The sequence below is a fragment of the Marmota marmota genome, unplaced genomic scaffold, assembly GCF_001458135.2.
Source record: "Marmota marmota marmota unplaced genomic scaffold, marMar, whole genome shotgun sequence".
Lineage (NCBI taxonomy): Eukaryota > Metazoa > Chordata > Mammalia > Rodentia > Sciuridae > Marmota > Marmota marmota.
The window spans coordinates 5,748,884-5,767,332 of NW_025999842.1; the positions used below are offsets into that span (position 1 = coordinate 5,748,884).

The 18,449-nt window shown below is 35.4% G+C and overlaps 1 protein-coding gene across 4 annotated transcripts in view; it reads right to left on the minus strand.

Moving 5' to 3' along the window:
* Nucleotides 1-18,449, minus strand: part of Ube3d (ubiquitin protein ligase E3D) — a 144,375-nt gene that overhangs the window by 75,741 nt on the left and 50,185 nt on the right. Inside the window, exon 9 of one of the 4 annotated variants that reach the window (XM_048802533.1) lies at nucleotides 15,634-15,644. The exons of the other annotated variants lie outside the window; for them this stretch is intronic. The gene's annotated coding sequence lies outside the window, so the exon portion shown is untranslated. Of the gene's footprint in view, nucleotides 1-15,633; nucleotides 15,645-18,449 lie in introns of those variants that run through there. 4 annotated transcript variants of the gene reach the window in all.

Sequence of the window (18,449 nt, forward strand, 5' to 3'; positions counted from 1 at the left end):
TCCCTCCACCCCGCTTCACGGCCAGGCTGCTATGAGGTGAGCATTTTCCCCTGCCATGAATTCCCACCATGATGTGCTGCTTCACCACAGGACCAAAAACAATGGAGCCAGCTGACCATAAAATGAAACCTCCAAATGTGAACCAAAATTAAACTTCTTTCTTTTTAAGTTGATGATCTCAGGCATTTTGTTACAGGAACAGAAAGATGACTAGCGCATTACGCTTCCATGAGGAGAGATGACATCCAAATGCCAAGATCATGCTCCCGTACAAGAGTCCTTCATTTTAGAAAATGTCCTCAGGTTGAAGACCTAAGATTTTTTGTGAAGTCACATGTCAATGTAACTCTGGTAGAATTTATTTTAAATTTGTTCTTAAAAATAATCATATAGAAGGATGAGCTAGCTATGTGTTGGAAGTGCCCTGGTTTCAAGCCACACATTTAAAGATGGTACATAATCCCATAAATTTAAATGTACATTAAAATAGTTTAGTATTCTTTTCTCTACTGTTTATACTGTAGATCTCTATAATTTTAAGGAGTTATAAATAAAATGATGCACTTTAGTAGGACATTTTCTATTTCTAAAATCTGAACATGAATCATTCACATGACCAAAAATTGCAATTTTTTAAAAAGAAATATATGTTTAGTCTGTCCTTTTAAAGTTCTCTTAAATAAACTATGATATAAATCAAATCATTACCATTTAACTTTCAAAGTACATCTGTTTAAAAGTATGCTTTAAAAATATGTTAAAGGATTTTTTTTAAAAGCAATATAAGTGACAAGCTACTAGTTGTTTGGAAATCTGTTGTTTCTACCACAGGTAACTTAACTAAAAACTTTATTCAGAAATCCTCATTCAAATTGTATGACGGAATACATAAACCAAATTGTGGTAAAGAAAAAAAAAACTGGCCAAAAAAAGTAAAAAGTAAAGCTACTTTCATTTTGAGAACATTTTTAAAAACCTGTCCTTGAATGCTTTAACGTATTCATTAATATAACAATTAAAAGTATAGTTTTCCATAGGAAATAAATCAAATGATCTTAATAAATTAAATCACATTTAAATTAAGATCAAGTAATTTTAATCTTTAAGTTTAGATAATTTGCCTGAAACTAACCTAATAAATAGTTTTGTTCCATGAAAAAGGTACTTAAGTTATTAAATTTAGAATTCAGGATTTTTATCATTGTTAGAAATACTCTAGTTTTTCTAGATATTAAAAATGTGGGAATGAAGGGAAGGGAGCAGAAACAGGAATAGGAAAGACAGTGGAATGAATCTGACTTAACTTAAACTTGACTTAAAGACTGGGGTCCTAATTAGAATAAGATATACTTCACGTTTGTATAAACATGTCAAAATATACTCTACTGTCATGTAAAACTAAAAAGAACAAGTAAAAATACAAAAAAATAAAATAAAAAATCAAAGTGTGGTACTTGAAAATTGACAACTTTGGTGGCTGCTATTAATATGATATTTTTCTTGGATAACAAAATATACAAAATAAGTAAAACAAATGACTGGCTACTTGAGATGACTTGAGTAGATATATTATCTGTTTTTTAAGAGAAGGATAAAGAAATGTCAGTAGAACTAGAAAGACTTTTTTTTTTAAGTGCTTAGAAAAGAGCTCATATCCAAGATGGCAAAATTATTCAGGAAATTTTCTTTAACTACAAATAAGGTAAAAGCTGATGTTAGTTACCTTCACCAAAACAAACCTGGGGATACAAAGAACCTGGACATATTTCAAGATGACAAAATTTTTCCTGCAGCAGCTCCAGCTTCTTTGGAGAGTCAAATGTCCGACCAAACATTCAACCTAGTATCCATTCATATTTTTATTATGTCCAATCAAACCATAATCTGGTGCTACGATCCCATTAGGTCTTGCAACCTAATCACAGCCAGCTTAAGTCTATCAGACACAAAACAGCTGGTTTAACAGTTGGATTTCTCCAAAATTAAAATAGTCTAATCCTGACAGTGCCTAGCAACTCAACTGTTAAAACAGCTGCTCAAGTTGAAGAGTTAAAAACCAAGTATATATACAGTTTTCCTCCTATTTGCAACTTTTGTGAGACTCTTTCAGAATAGAAGTTCCTAAACTTACATTCATTTGACATTTTCCAACCTATTTAAATTTTTATATTTGTATTGCTTCTACCTCTGACCTCCAGCCAACATTTCTGCCACCGTCATCTCTCTTGGTGTTTGCCCTTTGTGTCCTTCATGCTCTAAACCATAATTGCCAGTTCATAGGTTTTGTACTTCCCTCCTTAAAAGTATCACCTGTGGGCTTTACACTCCCATTTCTCTCTCCATTGTCTCTGATGCATTTTCATTCTGTGGCCAGAGGTGGTAACTCAGAAGTCCCCAGGTTGCGTTAAGTGAAATACTATTTCCAATGACTTATGTTAATACTACTGTGGTTAAATATTGAGGTAAGGCACTTATAAACAATCCAAACATACTCTTTGGCTCATAATTTTCACTTTTGGTCACTTTATAAATTCTTCAAAATTCTGCGTTTGTCATGATGTTCTCTTTCAGATATATCCGTTTATCCAGTTATTTATAACGACTCTGTGGCATAGAAACCTATTCACTAAAAATCATCTTACCAATAATGATTACTTTGCTTTTTCTGTCTATCCATCTTTTACCCAACCTTTCTATCAATCCATTTATCCATCCACCATGTTCTCATCTTGGCCAGACGTGACAGGCTAACTTGACTCTGATAAGCTTTCTTCAAGCCTGCAAAAGATCTTGATCCTGGCTTGTAACATTTGCCCTTTCTCCTCATATATCCTCACTTAAACAACTGTACTGCATTACAGATCATTTAAAGCCCTAGCACACAGGGTCTAAGAATAGATTTACTACAGGACTAAGACTCATTAAACCTGAACATATCTACAGAGAACCTGAACATATTTCAAGATGACAAAATTTTTCCTGCAGCAGCTCCAGCTCTCCGGCTGGATTATGTACAGAGTGATTCTGGGACATTAATCTCAGAAACCACCTCTCTTCCATGCCCCACTTCTCAGTGCACATACCATAAAGGAAAAGGTGCTCACAGACCTTGTACCAGGCAACACTGTCTTGGGGCAAGTTGACTCTCAAGGACATATCAGAGGGCTCTGTGATTCTACCACTGGAAGTCATTTTAGTAAGTCATGTCAAACACTAAATTATGAGTATAGTAGAGCTAAATGTTCTTAATTAAAGGAGACTTTGAAGTAGAGCTCTGTTTCCACTATCCTGTTATCATGTTAGTGCTAAGGACACTAGCCCCAAAGTCTCCTAACTAAATTTTGGAGTCAATCTGGAGAACAGTGTTCATTCTTCCAGGTTACAATATTGTTAGGATCAGTTTTGCTTCACAGGGTTAAACCTAGAAAAGTTTTCATTTTTAATAAGAGCTTAGATAAATAACCCTAAACCCCAAAGGGCCTTGTTAAAGCAGCCTCATAAAAGTTTTACACTTGCATATGAGTTTGAAAAAAAAAAAAAAATGTCTACCTAGCAGTTTGAGCTCCCGCTGACTTCTCTAGCCTTGGGGAAGTTATTGTTAAAATTCATATGTCTCGCTATTTCAAATGATTTAAAGCAGTCTATTATGATAAATCACCATGAAGTACACCAAATGAAAGACACTATTCAAACAAAAATCTCAATTTTAAATACACAAAATACACACAACGCACCCACCTGCATGTTTAAATAGCATTAAGGATCTGATACATTACTCATCTAATCACATATTCTATCCTCAGAGCCTAGGATAAAAAAACATATTTCATACTAGGTGATCTATTTTCCCTTTCTTTTTTTAGGAGGTCATTTCAACACATTTTGACTCTACCCTGGAGAATTAAAGTCTGTGCAGGAAAGTTCCAACAAAACTGGAAACTTAATCAGCTGGAATAACATGAACATAAGTAGTGGGTAATGTTAACATTTTATCACTTCCTTTACAAGACCTGGGAAGATAAAGATTGACACTGTATTGAAAAAGTGACAAGATGGGGTCTGTGGCAACTACAACTAAAAAATAAAAATAAATTTTTTAAAAAAGTGAGAAGATGATTGATTACAAACATAACAGACTCACATTCAAACTAGAAGAGTAGGGATGTGTTTTTTGTTTGTTTGTTTGTTTTTTAATGCCTCAGTGTCCAGTATATCATTTTGGGGTAATACACTAAGTGCTTAATTAATACCTGTTAATACACAGAGCTACATCCATCCCCAGTCCTTTTCTTGATAAGTTGCTGAGGCTGGCCTCAAACTTGAATCCTCCTGCCTCAGTCTCCCATGTCACTGGGATTACAGGTGTGTGCCACTGTGCCCAGTACTTAATTAATATTTGCTAAAAGAATTTTTTAAAAATCAACTTAAAGTTCATCTGTGATTTTTATCCCATTACAGGGCCATTACCATTAGTGCTTCTCAGACCTTCCATCCAGGAACCAAAAATCTCTACCTAAATCTGAAAATGTTTAGATTTCTAAGACAGAACCTCAGAGTAGGACTTGACCTTAGAGAAATTGAGCCCCTCTGCAATATTCCTAATGTGGCAGTCTGGTCTTTGCTCGAAAAAAAATCCAGTAACAGGGAGATTCACTGCAAGAAAGTTCTTTATACTGAGCAAAATCTACTCTTCAGAACCTGAGCCCTTCAAAAAATATTTGACAGCATCTAACACGTTCTCCTGATTTTTCTGTAAGCAAACCATTCCCCATTTCTTCCAATAGTGATTTATATGAAATGAATGAGTCTCCCTACCATTCTAGCTGTTTTTCAGCTTATTGACCATTTATTAAGATAAAATCTAGGGCTGGGGCTGTAACTCAGTGACAGAGCACTTGCCTAGTATGTGTGAGGCACTAGGTTCGATCCTTAGCACCACAAAAAATAAATAAAATAAAAAGGCATTCTGTCCATCTACAACTACAAAAAAAAAAAAAAAAAAAATTAAAGAAAGATAAAATCAACTGCTGAGCATGGAGGCGTATGCCTGAAATCCCAGAAGCTCAGGAGGCTGAGGCAGGACGATTAAAAAGTTCAAAGCCAGTCTAAGCAATTTAACGAGACCCAAAGCAACTCAGCAAGACCCTGTCTCAAAATAAAAAAATAAAAAGGGCTAGGAATGTGGTTCAGTGGCTAAGCAACTTTGGGTTCAATCTCCAGTACCTAGAAAAAATTTAAAAAGGTAAAATGAGAAATTATATCCCATCTGATTCAAATGTATGATATGTCAAGGTCATTGTACTGACATGTGTAATTAATTAAAACAAATTAAAAAAACTAAAAAAAAAAAAAGAAAAAATTTAAAAAGGTAAAAGAATGGGGAGGGTGGAAATATGCCATTCACATAGATCTCATAAACAAGCAGGGGTTTCTAACCTCATACCAAATAAAGTGGATTTCAAGGCAAAGTTAATCAAAAGGGACAAAGAAAGTCACTTCATACTGCTTAAGGGAATTACATACACATTAACAAGAAATAATGATAATAAATATTTATGTCCCTAAAAATGGAGCATCTACATACATTAGACAAACCCTTCTTAATTTCAAGAATTAAATAGACCACAGCACAATAATACTGGGTGAACTTTAACACACTTCTCTCATCCCTGAATAGATCAGCCCAACAAAAACTAAATAAAGAACTAAAAAATATAATTAATAATTTAGACTTAACAGACATATATAGAATATTTCATCCATTGATGACTTAGTACACTTTCTTTTCAGCAGCACACAGATGGTCTCTAAAATAGACCATCTTAGGCCACAGAGCAAATTTAGCAAATACAAAAAAAAAAAAAAGTACAGATAATACCTTGTATTTTATCAGATCAGAATGAAGTGAAATTAGAAATCAATGATAAATAGAAGTGGTGAAAGAGGGTATCCCTGTCCTGTTTCAGTTTTTAGAGAGAATGCTTTCAATTTTTCTCCATTTAGAGTGATGTTGGCATAGACAGTTTTTATGATATTAAGATATGTTCCTGTTATCCCTAATTTTTCTAGTGTTTTGAACATGTAGGGGTGCTGTAAATTGTTGAATGCTTTTTCTGCATCTATTGAAATGATCATATGATTCTTACCTTTAAGTCTACTGATGTGATGAATTACATTTTTTTTTTTTTTTTTTTTTTTGGTACCAGTGACTGAATTCAGGGGCACTTGACCAAGTAGCCACATCCCCAGCCGTGTATTTTATATTTTATTTAGAGAAAAGTTCTCACTGAGTTGCTAAGCACCTCACATTTGCTGAGGTTGGCTTTCAAATCGCAATCCTCCTGTCTCAGCCTCTGGAGCCACTGGGATTACAGGCATGTGCCACCACGCCTGGCTTCAGAGTAGTAGTTTTAGTCTGCCTTTCTCTAACTGCTAGTGATGTTGAACATTTTTTCAAATATTTGTTGATCATTCATATTTCTTCTTCTGTGAAGTGCATGTTCAGTTCCTTTGCCTATTTTTTGACTGTTTTTGTGTGTGTGTGTGTGTGTGTGTGTGTGTGCTATTAAGACGTTTATGGTTTTGTCACAATATGCAGAAATGTCGAGTTCAATTATTATCTACAATATAAACAGTAGGTTTGCAGAAGGGTCTACAGTTTCTGATGGTGGACAAAGAACTGGGGGTGAGATGTAGGATGAGACGTTGAGTGGGTAGAAGATGAGGATATAGAGTAATTAAATCTTAGGAAGAGGGAAAGAGGAATCAAAAGAAGTTGTCTAGTAGCAGGAGAAAAGAGAGAAAATGATCTGGGGAGACAAGTAAGTGGGAAAACAGAGTACAAAAACCAAACAGAAATATTAAGAAAAATATAAAATGCAAAATAGGAGATAAAAGAATATACAACACAACTGTAATATAATATTCAGACATCCCAGTCCACAGTAGCTTAATTCATGAAAAGTAATTGGTTTCACAAAAGTTGGGGATGTGAGGGTAGGAGGAGAGAGAGAGAGAGAGAGAGAGAGAGAGAAAGAGAAAATCTCAAAGGAAGATACAAGGATTGTTTTTCTTGGCGATCAGTATCTTTTCTGCTTCCCTTCTTGTCCAATAGGTGGGGTGGTCTGGACTTATGACTTTTGCTGGTAAATGGATAGATCTGGACACGATCATGCTAAATGAAATAAGATAAGCCAATCCTCAAAAATCAAAGGTCAGATGTTCTCTCTGATATGTGGATACTGACACACAACAAGGGAAGCGGGAGGGCAAGAATAGAAGTTCAATGGATTAGACAAAGGGGAATGAAGAGAAGGGAGGGAGGATGGGAACAGGAAAGCCAGTGGAATGAATCTGTCATAACTTTCCTACTCCATACATGAATACACCACAGTGAATCTCCACATCATGTATAACCACAAGACTGGGATTCTAACTAAAATAAGATATGCTCCATGTTTGTATAAATTTGTTAAAAAATATACTCTGCTGTTATGTATAACTAAAAAGAACAAATAAAAATATAAAAATATGCAATATTTATAAGTGTAATATTAAAATAAACATGTATCAATGACATTAAACCAAAAAAGCACAAATGACCATCTCAGTCTTATTTACAAAAAATATGTATGTCAATGATAAATGCCAAATTCCAGATAGAAGGAAAGATATAAAGGAATGAATTCTGAGAAGCTTCAACTGTGTCAATGTTTAATTTTAAAAATTTATCTATCTAATTGAGTATATAACACATATGACAACATGGTACAGTTTATAAAAAGCTGGGGAGTAAGAAAATGGATGCTCATTACATTATCCCCTAATTCCTCCATAAATTCAAAATAGTTCATAACACAATTAATTAATTACATTATAAACTTGGTTGGAATTCTTAAGAAATTAGCCTAAATTCTCCAGAGACTGACTCCCTCTCTCAGAAGGGTGTAAAATGTGAGAAAATAAATATTCTTTCACTAACATAACCAACAATGAAGACAGAGCTCTTAAACAATGAGCCACATGTCAGTACAAATGTATGAAGTTGGTCATGCTCCTCCCTGCTGAGGACATTAGCTAGTGCTCACATGACATACATATTGGGAAGTTTGTGGAGCACCTGGGCAGTCACTTGCAGTCAGAAAAAAATGCCACAGAAGAGTGGAAAACATTGACATTATTCACTATATGCTGTTTCCTCCCCAGTCTTTTCCTAAAGAGTTGTCATTAAAGTTTGAGAAATGCCCTAGATATCAAAGGATAAACAGGTAGCACAGTACAACCTAAAGTACAAAACACAACCACCTGTTTTCAGGTGATTAACTGAAGGAAAAAAAAAAAAAAAAGGAATCAGGCCTGAGATTCCAGAATTAAACCCAATATTACTAAAGTGATTATTACTTTAATCTATAAGATTCAAAGAATAACTCTTCCTAACACAATACAAATATGCAATTACAAAGAAAATATTCTAGAATCCATTCCTCAAGCATCTTATTTCAAAATAATGTATTATACTTAGATCAAGTTTATCAGATTTTCCAGGCAGAAAAGAAGAAAAAAAAAAAAAAAAGCAAGTGGAGATAAATACAGGACACGCAAGAGCTCTATTACAGTAGCAAACAACAGCAGGCCTCTCCTACTTTATGCCCCTGATGGCTGAAGAACCACTGTTAGCAGTTCAAGGCCCCTGGTTGTCCACCTCTGATCCAGCATCATTAACCCCTGCCCTCTGCTCCACAAATCTCATTTCTCCAGGAGGCTGTCCAGATAGCCATTTCCTTCAACCAGGACTGCAATTACTCCTGTGGGGCTTGGGGAGTAAATGTTAATGCTTTACTTAGCTGTAAGAGTGTATGCTACATGGCATGAAATGCATCCAACCATCAGTTAGAAAGACGCATTTTAGCTATTGCTTTTATTCCACAGAATGCCAACCTCATCTCAATATTCAAAAGTAAAGGTCAGCAAACTTTCTCATAAAGAGTCTGATGGTAAATATTTCACTGCCTGTAGGACGTCTGACACAACTACTTTGCAGTTGTATGGTAAATGCAATCAAAGACAACATGTATACAGATGGGTGTGACTGTATTTTAATAAAAATACAAAAGCAGGGGGAGGTCCTATATTGGTCAGGCTGGCTATCTTTGCCCACCCTGATCTAAAGCAATCACACACACTTTGAAAGGAATCTGTCCCATTTGTCTATGCACGTTCTTTTCACTTAGCTCAAGTCAGTTCTGGTCTTCATCAACAAACCAGTGTCAACTATTTATATATGTACATATGTATATCATTCACTGCCCTGTTTCTTTTAAATAAAATATACAATGCAGGATCTGTAACCTTTCAGAGATTAAGCACTTCTTTTAGAAAATGATTAGAACTATAACTACTTGCCAAGAAAAACGTATATGCATAATTTTTATCCAATTTTATAGAATTCACTGCTACTCTGAAATGTGCTGGAGGTGAAATGTCCAATGACTCCAGGTTTCTGTCATATTTTTTGAATTAGTTATCTATAATGTATAAAAACTATACAAAAACTTGGCTTAAAACAAACCACTTCTGACAATTTCTGTGGGTCAGGAATTTAGAACCAACTTAGCCTTAGCAAATTCTACACATAGAGCTGGGGCTCTGGTTCAGAATCTCCCATAGGATTACAGTCAAAACATCATAGGGGCTGGGAGTAGTGACACATGCCTATAATCCCAAGGCTTGGGAAACTGAGGCAAGACCATCTCAAGTTCAAAGCAAGCTTCAGCAACTTAGTGAGGCCCTAAGCAACTTAGCAAGACTGTTTCAAAATAAAAAAAAATAAAAGGGCCGGGGATGTGGTTCAGTGGTTAAGCATCCCTGGGTCTAATCCCAGAGGCTGGACAGGAACTATGGGATCTACTGCCAAGATAACACACTCACAAGGCTACTGTAGGGGTCTCAGTTGCTCACCACAGGGCTCTTCATGGCCAGTTTCTTCATGATGGCTGCTGGATTCTCATGGAATGAGTGATCCAAAACACAGAACGAGGGAATTCACTGTGCCTTTATGACCTTTTCTCACAATTCACTCTGTCACATGGCTTCGGTCTATTTGTGAGAAGTAGGCATTAAGTCCATCTTACACTCAAAAAGAGAATGGAATGAAGCTCTACCTCTTAAAGGGAGGAATATTAGAAAAAAATGTGAACATATTTTAAAACCATCACACATCTCCAAGTAACCCACAGATATCAAAAGGAAGGATTATGTTTAATTTGCCTGGAATTGCTCACTGTCTTTAGTACCATGCTTATTAAGTAAATGCCTGGCACTGAATCATTAATACACACAGATATATAGAGATCACATGGCTTTTTATAATAATCCCATGAGGTGGACAACTTTTAGAAGTATCTAAGTAGAATTCTTAGTTACTCAACTTTTTAAAATGAATGATACTATAAAATGAAGACTGGATAATGATTACTGAGCTATGTGCCCACAAATTAAGAGTAGATCCTCCTCTCTCCAATTTTTGGTTAAGAAAGATCTTATATTAGAGGTCAAATATATATATATAAATTTTGTTGATAAGACAGATTTATCATTTTGAGAGTTTAAAAAAAGGCCAAAGTAAGCATAGGAATCCTTAACTAGTTAAAATTTGCCTTCCAAACAGGCTGAAAAAACTGTCTTCTTCTGAGCATTTCTTGAATTCTCAACTTTTGGAGTGTTCCCTGAAGGTTTTTTATTCAGGCTCTGAATACCTATAAATCTGCCAAGTATATAGCCTCAGGAGGCAGAGCTGCCAGGCATAATCAATATGACTACTGAGAATTAGATGTACAAGTCACATTCGAATTAATTAGTGTCACCTGAAAAAGTATGTACTGCATCATAAAAAAATTAAAATCTTCATGTAAAAAGAAAACAGTTGTGCTGATATTTTTTATTATATTTTCTTTTGTTTCAATAGAGTTTGGTGCAAACATGCACAGAAAATTTATGTAAGCATTCCAAGATGTCCAAATGTCTCCAAGGTAAAGAAGCAGGACATGTGGTTTTTCTGTATCTGTAATGACATCTGTGTTCTTCAGGCAAGGGAGGATAAAGTAGGAGAAACTGAATTTTCCAGGGGAAGTGTGATCAAGAAGTAGAAGATGACTTCGGAATGGGTAGTTGGTCACTTCTCTATCCTTTTCCATCCTCCTTGGGACGTGGGCACTGTGTTCAGTAACACTTGGCAGTAAATGTATTCTTGGATAATAGATCCAGTAGTTGTAATTCCTCACAGTCCAGTTTATTTCTATGTGTAATCCTGTTAACCGAGCATACTTGAAAGAGTTTAACATGAGAAGGTGGTATACATAGTGATGTTGTTTGTCATATTTAGTATTGTAAACCATTCTAGAGCTCACTTTTATTGAAATCCTTTACTAACAGTTGACTTGGCAATTTGGTTGTTTCTCATGTGGTTACCAGGAAAGTGGTAACTGTCTGCATAATAGATGATAATAGATACAGATTTGTCCCATTACACTATTCTATAAGAGCAAATTAAACAAATGAATAAATAAAACTTGCACCTCATCTCTGTTTCCAGTAGGATAAGATTCTTGTGTGTGAGAGAATATATTAGCAAAATACAATTCATTATTTGGTATTTTAAAACATTAATCTTAAATTTATGAATAAATATAAATTATCTTACAAGTTTACTTCCTTTGATATACAAACACTCTTAGAAATTGCTAACATGTAACTGGACATGGGGGCACATGCCTGTAAACCCAGGTACTGGGAAGGCTGAGGCAGGAGGCTTGTAAGCTCAAGGCCAGTCTCAGCAACTTAGTGAGATCTTCTCTCAAAAGTAAGAAAAATAAAAAATAAAAAGGGGTAGGGATATAGCTCAGTGATAAAGTGTTCCTGAATAAAAATCCCAATTACCAAAAAAGAAAAATTTAAGAATTAAACAAAGAAGTGACCAACATGTGACTGCCCTCTGCCAATTCATTTCCTTTGCTGAACTATCACCCAGCTATTCTTGGCAAACACTGACACCTACCAGCTGAATAGAAAGAAAATACATGTTCTCCAATTTCCTTCTTCCTTACACTCCATTTTAAAACTTTGATTCAATTAATATCATTAATTAATTAATTCAATTAATAAGGGGAATACCTTACTCTAATCCACTCATACAACATGGTATTCTTGTGCAATTTCTGAAAAGTGTATTGTTTGGACCTAGTGTTCCCATGAAAAAGGGTACCATGATCATATAAGATTCATAAGTGCTATATACTATATGTTCTTCTTAGCAATTCATATTTAACTTTAGAGTATTAAGACAATGAATTCATGATTTGCTTAATAATAAAAATTATAAAAACAGGTAGCAATTATAGTACCTTGACAATAATGTAATACAAAGATAATATTATTGAAAATAGCATCCCCCCCCACCAAACCTATTAATGTCCTTTGAAATATATTTTGGGAAGTACATTCTGAAATATCTTTGCACCTTTGCTCAAGCTGTCTTATCTTCAACTTCCTGGCCCATTATCTTTCTATCCATTGGTTCTCAGATCAAGTGTTACCTTCTCCATGAAGCTTTCCTTAATTAGAAGGAATCAGAAAACCTCTTGCTTAGGATGCATATCATACAGAGCTTTTATGTAAGTTTTCAGTTTCCAAGATAAAAAAGTTAGACTCTAGAAATAAGAATTCTGTATTATTTATGCTTTTATCCTCCACATTTCTAAGTGGAAAAATCTAAGTGAATTTTCTGTTGAACTGAATCTGAGGCTGAGTACTACATTCATTAAATACAGCAAGAGAAAATTTAACCTTCAGTTTATAAGACAAATTAAACAAAACAAAAAGCGTGAGAAGACATTCTTTAAAATGTCTATAAGTATCCCAAAGTCATGGAATTGCAGAATGTTGAGTATATCTATTCCAAAAGATGAGGAAATTAAGGCCCAGAGAAGGGGCAATAACTTGGCTTGGCCATAGCTATAGTTAATGGAAAATCTGGAACTGTATTCCATGTTTTGTTCTATTCTTATACACTTCCCATTACACAATGACAAATGCCCTCCTATAGTATGTAAATGCCCCAAATATTTCATGTCATCTCAACATCAAATACCCTAACAATCACTTCCAACTACAGGTGGGGGAATTATTCCTGTGGCTATTATTTCAGAGTGCCAAAGTCTCCATACCAGAGAAGATTACGAACTTTAAGAAACAAGTTTCTAAGATGTGAGGGAGATCTGGCGGCAACCTTTGTCACTCTGTTGATCACCATGACTGATTCAATTGATCTGGTTTCCCCTTCCTCTCTCATTGTTCCATGTGCCTCCCTCCTTGAGCTTAGCTCACTTAGGTGAAAGAAGATGACCTTCCAGGGAGAAGAACCATTCTTCAGGGCTGTTCCAGTAGCTGCACTGCCCTCTAGAACCTCCAAACTCTCAAGAAATATATTTCCACAACTACACTATGAAGCCCCATGGCAATATTTTTCAATAAGAAGACAGGCTCATTCTACCTTTCTAGAACACATTGGCTGAGTTATATGTAAAGTGAACTAATCATGTGAATATATTGATAACCATTTGTAATTGTTTGGTTAAGAATTTTGTTGAGGGGCTGGGGATGTGGCTCAAGCGGTAGCGTGCTCGCCTGGCATGCGTGTGGCCCCGGTTCGATCCTCAGCACCACATACAAACAAAGATGTTGTGTCCACCGAAAACTAAAAATAAATAAATAAATAAATATTTAAAAAATTCTCTCTCTCTTTAAAAAAAAAAAAAAGAATTTTGTTGAGAACAAGGTATTTCTAAGCAATCCCTCATCCTAAAGTTCTGTTTTGTTTCAGTAGATTATAAATACAGATCAAATGATTTCATCAAAGAGGTTAAAGGTGGCTGCTAAACCAAGATGAGTCTGTAGATCATACAAAGACTAAAAAATGATTGGAAACAGGTTGAGATGGGAATAGAAGTAATTATTGGAATTTGGTCCAAAGAAGCTCAGAGAAAGCAAATCAAGCAGGAGATATAAATGAGAGCTCAATACACATTATATTGAAAAAAACTAATCAATTGCCAAAAAGCTTAACAGGTGAGTTAAATTTGGAAAAGAAAGGGAAGGGAATTAGTTCAAAAAGGATCGCAATGATTTGAAGCTGTTTGTGGGTGTATGATAACATGGCAGTAAACTAAGATGGGCTTGGGGGCAGCCAATTAAGGTATGTTTCCGACTAAGGGGCCGGGGGTTAAAAAAATCAATAAAATTCGGTTCAGAAGCAATGGCCAAGTTTTAGCTTTCATTAGGCAGATAAAAAGAGTGGGAGCATGAAGGAGTCTTGATAGTATAAATCTGAAGAGTCCAAAAGCAGCTCTAAGTAAATAAACCCATTTCTACCACAATTTCTGCTTCACAGGCAGTGGTTTCAGATGATAGCCTATAAATACTGACATGATAAGGACATGTGGCCAACAGAACCAAGGAATTTGAAGACAGACCTGTCCTTGAATTCAAAATGCACTACAGCCTAGCTGTGCCTCAGTGAGCAAGAAACCTTAAATTCTATACAGCACTTTTCTCACAGAGATCTTTGGGGAATTTGACGATATAATGTAATACAGACCTGAGGCAAAATAGCTCTAGAGTTAATATTAGATTATTAACATCACAATATTTATCCTTAAAAACTTTAAAGGAGAAAGAGCTTATAACAAGTTTATTTACTAAAAGGAAAAAAAATCCATATAAAACAAAAGAATATTATTACCCCCAAAAAAGAATGGGAGTGGGCTGTCCGTACTATCTATAGAAACCTATGTGAACCCAAAGACATTTTTATTCAGGAAACACAGCAACCAGTAACTTTTCATTGTTACCCTGCTAACCTGAATAACCCAGGATAAAAACTGTCAGTTATGCCTCCCAATTTCCCCCTTTCAATCTTATTGGTTTAGAAACAAACCCTGTGATAAAATTAACAAGGTTATGTCACTTCATCAGTAAAGGTATCTTTATTATATGTTGCTAACAGGAGAAAAATGATGGAAATAACAGATGCGAAGGAAATATAGTTAAAAAAAAAAAAGAGAGAGAGGCTCTGGAGGCTGAAGCAGGAGGATTGCAAGTTCAAAGCCAGCCTCAGCAACGGCAAGGCACTAAGCAAATCAGTGAGACCCTGTCTTTAAATAAAATACAAAATAGGACTGAAGATGTGCCTCAGTGGTCCAGTGCCCCTGAGTTCAATCCCCGGTCCCCCTGCACCCTGGAAAAAAAGAGTGACAAACACCTGAACCAAGTTGAGATACACTAGTAACCAGAGAAAAGTTACTTTAAAAAAGATACATTCTATCAGATTGATCAAAAGTAGTAAACATGATAATATCCTGTACAAAAACAAGGGTGAGGAGAAGGATAAAAGTATCAACTAGACAAGTCCATAGAGGGGTTACATAGCAATACCCATAAAAATTCCAAATATAAGTATAAGGAGCATTCCCATTCTCTAATAGCAAGATATCAGGGCTCCTTCAATGGCTGATTCTAGTCTCTGAAACATTTTAAGGAGGTGTTCAAGAATTAGAAGTATGGGGATATATAAATGGGGCACAGGAGCTGGCCTAAAATAGCTCCTAATGGCCAAGGCTAGGACAATTTGAGCAACAAAATAAATACTAACAAAAATAATAGGATAATATTAGATTATAACCCAAATGTTGGATTATATGAAAAAATAGATGTGAGTCCTTCTGATATAAATATTTCACCAGTGGAAGACTAGTGAAATCTGAATAAGGCCTAGAATTTAGTAAACAGCAATTTACCAGTGTTGGTTTCTCAGTTTTGGCAAAGGTGCTATAATAATTTAAGATGATAAAAAGAAGGGAAACTGAGACCAGTTGAGAGGTTCACTTGAATAATATGTATTATTTTTGCAACTTTTCTATAAATCTAAAAGTATCTAAAATCAAAAGGTTATTTTTAAAATTTTAACATAAATATACTCCAATAATAGCAACTCCACTACTTTTCATCCATTTTAAAGAAATCCCTGCAGAGGTACATAAGGAGTTAGGCACAAGTGCTTCCACAAAATTCTTAGTATCAGAGAAAAATTCAAAATAATTTTAATAAAATGTCTAACTGATGAAATACCTACATTATGGAATATTACACAGCAGTTTAAAATAAGATACATCCATACATACTGAGAAGACATAATGTTGCATGAAAAAATAAATTATGAAAAATATTATGGTATATGATATATTTTTGTGAAAAAGGAAAACAAAATATTCCTAAATTTATTTATTGGGGGCATATGTATATAAAATAAAAATATGTATATGTTTAAATAAAGGACTGGCAAGGGATACAGCAACCTTGCAACTTATATAGAAGGAACTGGAATTGGAGATGCTCATCAGAGGATTTGAGCTTGAACTTACAATTTGGAAATTCTTTTACAGGAGAATATCTTTATCATTTACCTGGGTAATTAAGAATGATTAGATTTTTTTAAATTGGAGAGACAGTTTTCCTCTGACTTGGAAGAGAGATTGGCCACAGTAAGTTTCTGGCACTTCATATGGTGCAGTCTGCAGAGGCTGTCCCTTAGAGGCCAACAATATTGCTAGAGGCTTTTGGCCTGAAGCCCTGCCTTGGTCCCTGAGACAAGCACTTGCTCCCACAGAGGATGCTACAGTAGCAGCCAGATTTAACAATGGAAACAACAATAATGAAATGTCCAATTTATAGTGGTTTTCAATACAGGTGCATGCACCTGGAGGGCTCTTACAGCTATCTGGATTTAAAAATCCTAAAGTGATAATGAAAGAAACTGATTTCTTCCCTCCACTGTAGCTGAACTCAGAATCTAAAGTTCATTTGTCATCCCAATGTTTATGATAAAAGCAGAACCAATCAGGAACATTGTAGTTGCTTTACATGATGAATGTCAAAGTCGGATTCGGCAGACACTAAAGATTACACGCCTTTTACTTTATACTCATTATTTCATGAGACTAATACATTTCCTTACAGAATAAGATCACAAAAATCATATGGAAAATGTTGAAGAAAATTAATGTTAGGTATACAGTTGAATAGCTGCTAAAACTCCATTAAGGTACTTGAGTTTTCCTTAATATATCTTAAAGAGATCATTTCCCATCAGTAATATTTGGTATTTTTAAAAATAACATTTTGAGAAGCCTCAGATATAAAATTAAAAGCTTTCTCCTCAGCCACAGCTAAGTTTCAGTAAGTAATTAGAAGCTACAGTCCCTTTCCAACCCTTAATATTCATTAAAATAGCCCACATATTTTCTGCAGCCTATCATTTTAATAACACAAGAGTAACACAATACTCTTTGCAAGGAGACAACAAAACTTTAACTCTGATGAACCCAACTATCTGCTTTCTGTATGCTTGCACTAGGTAGATGATAAACTGGGGAAAGCCACAGTGTAAGAAAGCATAACATTGCTATCAGGTGGACAATGTCTACAAATCCCACACATCCGTGGGCTTCTCACTCCTCTCCAAATGATCATTATAATTTTCCATTCTCCTCAAATTTCTGACCATTATCCCCATCCCTTTCTCTCTTGTGCCTTTTACCCCTTGGCTCCTATTTTACAGATAAAATAGAAGCCATTAGGAAACATGTCTTTCATCTTCCCCAAAACCTAATATGCGAACCTCTCCAATTCTGATCCTCTTACCTTGTTACAAAAGGGAAGCCATTGCTGCTCCCAAGGCAAGCTGCTCCACAAGAGCTTTCGAGAGAGCCCCTTATAACTCATCAGAGAATCCTGCCTCATTAGTCATCAGTCATCCCTTCTTTCTCTTGTGTAGTCAAACTCTTCTCAACAGGAGACTCCATATTGACCTTTTAATTACTCAATAGAGCCTAACTCCACTTACCTTTAACCAGTTCCTGCCCCTTTTCTCACTCTCCTGCCCTTCACAGTCTTCTTCTTCTCCTTCTCCTTCTCCTTCTCCTTCTCCTTCTTCTTCTTCCTCTTCCTCTTCTTTTTCTTCTATTTTTTTCTCTTTGTACCAGGGATTGAACCCAAGGGCACTTAACCACTGAACCACATCCCCAGTTCTTTGTAAGAAAATTTAGAGATAGGGTCTTGCTGATTTGCTTAGCGCCTTACTAAGTTGCTGAGGCTGACTTTGAACTTGTGATCTTCCCTCAGCTTCCCCAGCTGCTGGCATTATAGGCATACACCACCCTGCCCAGTGCAGTCAATCTTCTTGAAATAGCTGCCTGTATTTGTTTTCTTCTCTGTCACATTATTTCTCACTCACTGATCAACATTCCAATCCAACTTCCAGTCCAGTCACCTACAAGACAATACCTGCTCAAGTCACTAATGACTTTCATAATCTAAATCCAATGCACATTTTAAATTCA